This window comes from Perognathus longimembris, chromosome 20 (genome assembly GCF_023159225.1).
Source record: "Perognathus longimembris pacificus isolate PPM17 chromosome 20, ASM2315922v1, whole genome shotgun sequence".
NCBI lineage: Eukaryota > Metazoa > Chordata > Mammalia > Rodentia > Heteromyidae > Perognathus > Perognathus longimembris.
In genome coordinates this window covers 12,594,415-12,602,627 of record NC_063180.1, presented here as the reverse complement: position 1 = coordinate 12,602,627, position 8,213 = coordinate 12,594,415, and positions in this window count along the sequence as shown.

Here is an 8,213-nt window from a genome sequence, read left to right as displayed (position 1 = left end):
GTCAAATTTTTCTCCCAGCAGCTGCATCATTTGGTATGCATTGTCAGAGTGTGAGGGTATTAATTTTTCTGCATCTCACTAACAACATTTTGTGTGTATGCTGGTCCTGGGGCTTGAACCCAGGGCATGGGCACTGTCTCTGAGCCTTTTGTGCTCAAGGCTAATGCTCTACCACTTGAAGCAAAGCTCCTCTACCAACTTTTTGGTAGTTAATTGAAGATAAGAGTTTTTGAACTTTACTGTCTGGCCTGGCTTTGAACCAGTCCACAGGTCTCAGCCTGCTGTGTAGCTAAGTTAACAGGCATGAGCCATTGGCACCCAACTCAAGCATTATTTTTGAGTGTGTATGTATATGTGTATGTGTGCCAGTACTGAGGCTTGAACTTAGGACCTGGGTGCTGTTCCTCAGCTTTTCCATTTAAGGGTGCTACTTTACTATTTGAGTCACACCTCCGTTTTTGGCTTTTTGGTGGTTAATTGGAGATAAGATTTTTAACAGTCTTTTCTGTCCAGGCAGCCTTTGAAGTGTGATCTCAGATCTCAGCTTTCTTAGTAGCTAGGATTAGAGCCATGAGCCACTGATGACTGGCTCACTCCACTGTGTGTGTGTGTGTGTGTGTGTGTGTGTGTGTGTGTGTGTGTGTGTGTACACCAATCCTGGGGTTTGGACTCAAAGCTTTGGCACTGTCCCTGAGCTTTGTTGCTCGGGTAGCACTCTACCACTTGAGTCACAGCTCCAATTCCAGCTTTTAGGGTTAACTGGAAATAAGAGTCTCATGAACTTTCTTGCCCAGGCTGGCTTCAAACCTCGCTCCTCAGACCTCAACCTCCTGAGTCACTAGGATTACAGGCATGAACCACCAGCACCTGGCTCTACTCTACTTTTTAAAGAACTAAAGTAGGAGCATAAAGTACTTTGCTCCAGTGTCTGGGCATATGGCCTAGTGGTAGAGTGCTTGTCTTGCATACATGAAGGCCTGGGTTCAATTCCTCAGCACCACCTATATAGATAAATCCAGAAGTGGCACTGTGGCTTAAGTGGTAGAGTGCTAGCCTTGAGCAAAAAGAAGCCAGGGACAGTGCTTAGATCCTGAGTTCAAGCACCAGTACTGGTAAAGAAAAAGTATAGTGCTTCAATTTCCTAGATGATGTTTGGTCCACAAACATGAAAATAGTAGGAATTATACCTGAATGGAAATGTTCAAAGGATCAATGTCGATTTATATACTTTCTCATTACTGGGCCTTTTGTGCTAAATTCTAAATATTTGCATAATTTTCCACAGACATTATTTACACAAACATGAAACTGTTAGAAAATATGAATAAATCTATTGTAGGTCTAGAGGGAAAATGGACGATGGCAGCTGCATCTGAAAAAAAAGAGAAAAGCCAGAAGCTCTCATCAGGACTGATGAATCTTAGTTTCTTTCTGAACTGTCCCACATGAGACCTGGCTGGTTTTAGCAGACTATCCTACCACTCTTCTATTTATACACCCTGTGTGGAAATGTCATTCTGCACATTTTGACTACTTCTGGATCTCAGGAGATGATTGCTAAACCTGATTTATGTGCCGGCTTTGTCTTTTGGAAATGCTTGGAAAAACTACTTCTTGAGCAGACAGATTCCTACGTGACTTGCTCTTACTCTTGTAATAACAGATGAAGAATTAGGTTGGGGCAAGGATGTGGTGGTTCACACCTGTCATACTAGCTACTCAGGACACAGAGATCTAATAATTGCACTTCAAACCCTGCTCAGGCAGTAAAGTCCATGAGATTCTTATATCCAATTATCCACCAGAAACAGAGAGCCAGAAGTAGAGTTGTGGCTCAAATGGTAGAGCACTAGCCTTGTGTGATAAAAACTGAGTCAGCACCTGTGCTCTGAGTTCAAGTCACAGTACTGGAAGGAAAAAATGTGAAAGCAACAGAGATTTATAGAAATAGTCTGCTATTTGTCTTTGTGTTTGGTCTATTTCTATATCTTCTGCAACAGCTTTCAAATTAGCACTCACTTTAATCACTTCTCAGTTTTTAAATGTTTATCTTGGAAGTTACAAATTACTGTCTAATTATGTGGCAACTTTGTTTTGCTTGAAGTATAAATGCAATCTTATTATGCCATTAAAATGTGCAGTGTCATCATTATTTTTTCAAAGATAAGTAAAATTCATCAGCTTGACACTGGATCACAGCAACAAATAACTTTAATTAAATTTAGCCAGGTGTAGATTCATTACATAAATTCCTCTAGGTATGAATCTTGTGCAGATGTGTATATTTTGCCTAAATTGAGTAAAAAGATGATTTTCACATGAAGAAACAAACTTGTTATCTGACTATTGAGTTCAAGTAGAAACCTTGCAAAGATTTTTTGTTTTGTTTTGTTTTTCAGTGCTGGTCTTAGAGCTTGATTTCTGGACCTGGGCAACGTCCTTTAAGCTTTTCTGCTCAAGGCTGGTGCTCTACCACTCTGAGCCACAGCTCCACTTCCAATTTTTCTGGTGGTTCAAGGGAATCTCACAGACTTTCTTTCCCAGTCTGGCTTCAAACTGTGATTCTCAGATTGTAGCCTCCTGAGTAGCTAGGATTATAGGTGTGAGTCATCAGTGCCTGGCTTGTCGAGATTTTTATATTTTTCTATAATCTACTTTGTTTTATTTGATAAATAATTAATACATTTAATAGGCTAATTCATGAGTTTACTTATTTTGGGGCTGGTACTAGCTTGAGCTCAATTTGGGTCTTCCTGCAAAATAAACTAAAACACAGCTCCAAAAGAGTTCATTCTGTCTTTGAGAGTCATCCAAGCTCTCTGGATGTCCTGGTGGTGTAAAGGTGTTATTTATTCAAAGCAGTTACATTTTCTCCAGGGAGAATCTCTCCAAGGAGAGAAATATAAGAAGTTTCTATGTCTAAGCCTCTCAAACCAGGTTTGGCATTTGATTTGCTTTGCTTAAAGCAAAAACAATGCCGTAAGATTTTTTCACACGGTATTGAGAACAGTTGTAGTTTCTTGCCAGAAGGTCTACATGTTTATATTTTACCCCAAGAGACAAAGGTCAGTTAAAGCCTACATTGTTCTTCTCTGTTACCCCAAAATTCAGTTATTCTCCACTCACATAGTCTATTACTGTAAGTGATAAAGACTGGCAGAGACCAGTTTGATTCTTTCCCTCATATCCTGGTCAGTTGGAAGCGGGGGCTGGGAGGGGGTGGTCATTTCCCCATAGTCCCAACTATGCCCATGAAGCATACGTCTCTTTTGTGTATCTCTCTTGTGTTTCTCAAACCACTTTAAGTTGCGGGACAAGAGGTACAGTTCCTAAAATCCAGAGTACAGGTAATTTGAATGTGGAAAATAACCAGAGAATAATAATATATAATGTACTTGATTCTCACAAGCTGTCCCCAGATTAAGCTTGGACAAATACATCTTGCATCTGTTTTGATGCTATTCATCGAGCTTTCTCATAGGTACATAAAAGATGAATACCCTATAAAAATTTCCAAGCATGCTTGTCCCTAGCAATCTTCATAATATGCCACAAATCGTGGGAGTCATTTATTCTGGTCTGTAAACGTGGGCACATATTACTTGCTGGGAGAGAGTTTTGTTGGAAGATTTACTTTCATGACTGACACCATTTCACGTATGCCAAGTCTTTCCCACAAGCCCTAAGTAAGAGCAAGTTCTCCTGAAATCAAAAGCCCTGAGCAAAACAAAGCATTTATGGTACTTGCTTTCCTGGTTGAATTATCTCATTCTTCACTTATTTTCTGCCGCAGTGACCTTGAAATGCTTTAAAACTGGGGATGTTTTTTATCTCAATGGTGAGAGAATAGTGAGAAAGACAGAGTCTGCTGTTTCTGCTGCTCTTCCCTGAACAAGTTACACCATGTCACAAATGAAGGGTAAATCATTTTATTTTTCTGTTCAAAATACTCAGCCTGTGAAGCAATGGCTCAAGTGATAAGTTGTCAGTCTTGAGCAAAAAGAGTTGCAGGACAAGTGCCTAGGCCCTGAATTCAAGCCCCAGGGCTTGAATAAACAAGCAAAAATAAAAATACTCAGCCTCATATGCTCAGCCTTACTTAAAATACACAGCCTTACTTAGAAACTATTACTACAACTACTTAAAAACGATAATGACGGGGCTGGGGATATAGCCTAGTGGCAAGAGTGCCTGCCTCGGATACACGAGGCCCTAGGTTCGATTCCCCAGCACCACATATACAGAAAACGGCCAGAAGTGGCGCTGTGGCTCAAGTGGCAGAGTGCTAGCCTTGAGCGGAAAGAAGCCAGGGACAGTGCTCAGGCCCTGAGTCCAAGGCCCAGGACTGGCCAAAACAAAACAACAAAAACAAACAAAACGATAATGACAACTAAACCTACAAAAGGAGAAAGTCATAGAAACCTGGCTAATAAAAACCTGAAAATTTCAAGGGCTATTTGTAACTAAGTCAATAAAGTATATCAATTCAATTGCAATTCTATATGAGTCAGTACACTGATAATGTTCTTATATTGTAGGTAAAAATTTTTGATGTATTGAGGAACTCAGAAGAATATAATTTTATCACTTCCCTTTCTCAGTAAATAATTATGACACTTTGGTATGTCGAGTTTGCTTTGGCATTTCAGCTAATATTGTCCAAAGAAGCGAGTGTAGCTATATTTACACTCTTATCTCCATATGAGTTTCACCACCATACTGCGGCACGTTTTAAGCCTTTCAAAATCAATAAAATCAATTATTCCTAGGGTATATTTCAAATTCACTTATTACTCTTCTCAAAATATTTTTCCAGTTGTGCCCCTGGGAAAAAAATCACTGTCATTTGAAATAAGAACTTCATATTTCTGTTTTATCCTATTGTCTTTCAGGCTAGAATGAGCCAGACACCATATATCTCTAAGCTGAAATGACAATTATTGATTATGAGTCAGAGTATACCAAAAGTTAGTGGTTAATGAAGCCACTTTGTTCTTTTTCATTTCCCATATGGTACCTGTGTTATTGACTGTTGTTAATAATTCTACACCATAATCATAGTGGTCTTAAGCATGTAAAGTAAATGCCATTTAATGTATATTGGGATCTGAATGAAGCATTGACTGGATTTGCTTTTCTACTATTCTGATTAATGAAGAATAAAAACAAGACCATAAACACAAGGAAAAAAATTTCAAGGCCTAGTGGCTCATATCTGTAATCTAGCCACTCAGAGGGCCGAGAACTAAGGATCACAATTCAAATGCAACTCAGATAGAAAAGTCAATGAGTCTCTTATCTTCAATTACCAGCAGAAATCTGGAAGTAGAGTTCATGTTTCTTTGGGTCTGGCTCACTTCACTTAGTATAATTTATTGGGAATAATTAGTACAGGTTTAGGCAAGTCATAGCAGAGTATCACAAGAGCCCAATAGCTATACCCTTATGAACACATAAGATGATGCTAAGTGAAATGAACTCCATGTTATGGAAATGATTGTTATATCACAGTTGTAACTACTTTCAATGTCCCATCTGTATCTGTAGCTTCTATTATTGATGATGTTCTTGTATCACCTTCCAGTGGTTGTACCTACACTATCTCTGTAATCTTATCTGAGTATTTTGGAAACTGTGTATACTGGTACTAGAAGTAGGAAATTGAAAGGGAATACCAAAATTGAGAGACACAGGGTAAAAAAAGACAAACAACTACAAAAGCAATACTTGCAAAACTGGTGAAAGTGAACTGAACACCTCATGGGGGGAAAGGGAAAGGGGTAGGAGGGAGGGGGGTATGAGGGACAGGGTAACAAACAGTACAATAAATGTATCCAATGCCTAACGTATGAAACTGTAACCTCTCTGTATATCAGTTTGATAATAAAAATTAAAAAAAAAGAAAGCTGGAAGTAGAGCTGTGGCTCAAGTGGTAGAGTGCTAGCCTTGAGTGAGAAAGCTAAGGAACAGCACTTAGACCATGAGGGTTTAAAAAATTATCTTTAAGCAGTTATACAAAGGAGTTGCCATTTAATAAAGCAGTTCATGAAAACAATATATTTTGATTAATGCCACCTCTTTCAGCCTTTTCACCTATCCCTCCTCTACCAACTCCTTCCCTCACTCTTGTGAATTTTTTAGGATATACGCTGCATTCTTATCTTTTTTTCCTCTCAGTTATGGGGCTTGAACTCAGAGCTTGGGTACTGTCCCTGAGCTCTTTCTCTCAAGGTTAGTGCTCTACCACTTTGAGCTACAGCACCACTTTCTGGTTTTCTGGTGGTTAATTGGAAATAAGAGCCTTATGGAAATTTCTGTCTGGGCTGGCTTTGAACCATGATCCTCAGATCTCAGCCTCCTGAGCAGCTTGGATTACAGGTGTGAGCCACCAGTGCCTAGCTAGCTTTTAGTTTTGCTGAAAAAAATTCCTACTTTTGAGTTTAGCTGAGAGCAGAAGCTTTTTGTAGGAAAGAAAGATGCAGAATGGTCAAGTTGCAGTGTTCTTGTGTGTCACAGGACCGAATAGCTGACAGAACCTGGGATGTTTACACTGTGAATCAGGAACTGTAAGCCAGGCTGTCTGACATCTAAAATGTTAGCGAAAGAATTCTTACTGTCCTGTTCACCACAGCCAAGTTATAGTAACAGTTAAGATGCCCTTCAGTGGATGAACAGATACACACACACACACACACACACACACACACACACACACACACACACACACAGAGTGGAATTTTACTTATCTATCAGGAAGGATGGTATTATGTCCTTTGCAAAGAAAAGAATGGATCTGGCAGAAATTATGTTAAGTTAGGCCCAGAAAAACAAAGATTGCTTATTTTCTCTCATATGTGGAAGTTATATCTATTTTATAATTATATATGTAAACATAAGGGAAATACATATGTAAGTATAATGAATATGTATGTGTAAATATAAACACGCAAATAAATTATTAATATGCACATGTGTGTAAATGCATGATCATATTTACATACTAATGTATGATATATGCAGGTATATAATTCCAATGGTATAACTCCTTTGAATGACTAACTTACAGTTTAACAAAATGAATACTAGGAAGCTAGAACTTGAGGTATCAGTGTTGGGTGGGGGGGATGGAGGGGTCAGATAAATGCAGAGACAATGGGTAGGCAAATGCAGTCATAATATTCAATGTATATAAGTGAAAGTGCAACTAGGAAAATTGAGAGGAGGGGTGGGGTTGGGAGAGATGGGAGAGAAGAATGGAAGGGGTGACATTGATCAAGAATCATTGCACTAATAGACAGACATGTTGAATTGAAGCCTCTTCGTACAACTACTTAAATCTAGACATAATAATAGAAGAATCTTTACTGCATGAGTCTCCTGGGTTGAAATTTGGAAAATAATCTTCAAGTGACTTTATGCTCAACAAGTATCAACCTAAAATCCACGTTGAGCATATATGGTCTAGATTGGAAACCTTTTCCCACTCTCCCAGATCTGCACCTACAGATCACAGTGTCTGCCTATGACACAAAGTTATTTCAATGGCCATTGAAAAATAATGAATTCAATACTGACTCCTACTATGTTAACACTTGTCTTATTTGGAGATTCAATTAAGGTGATATACTTTTAAGTTCTTTATATATATTTGAAATCAACCCTCTATTGGATGAATATGTGGCAAGAATTTTATTCAAATCCATCAGGATTCTCTTTACTGTTTCCTTTCTGTACAGAGACCCCACATGTCACTTTTTGCTATTGTGTGTGTGCACATGTGTGTACACATGCCAGTCCAGTTCTGGGCTTGAACTCAGGGTCTGAGTGCTGTCCTGAGCTGTTTTGCTCAAGGCTAGTTAGTGCTCTTCTGCTTGAGCCACAGCTCCACTTCCAGCCTTTTTTTGGTAGGTAATTAGAGACAATAGTCACATGGATTTTTCTGCCCAAGCTGGCTTCAATCTGGTTCCTCAAATCTTAGCCTCCTGAGTAGCTGGGATTACAGGTGTGAGCCACTGGTGTCTGGCCACTTCTTGCCTTCTTTCCTGAGCTGCTGGAGTCCTACTCAGAAAGTATTTCCTGTGCTTCTGCAAAGTTGCTTCTCCACATAAAGTAACCAACTGGCTTTCTCACAAGTCAGTAATTCTATGTTGCTACATTAAATGTGATAGTTGAACCCTTCTAGTTCATAGTTAATCTCCCTGCACTGGGAAACA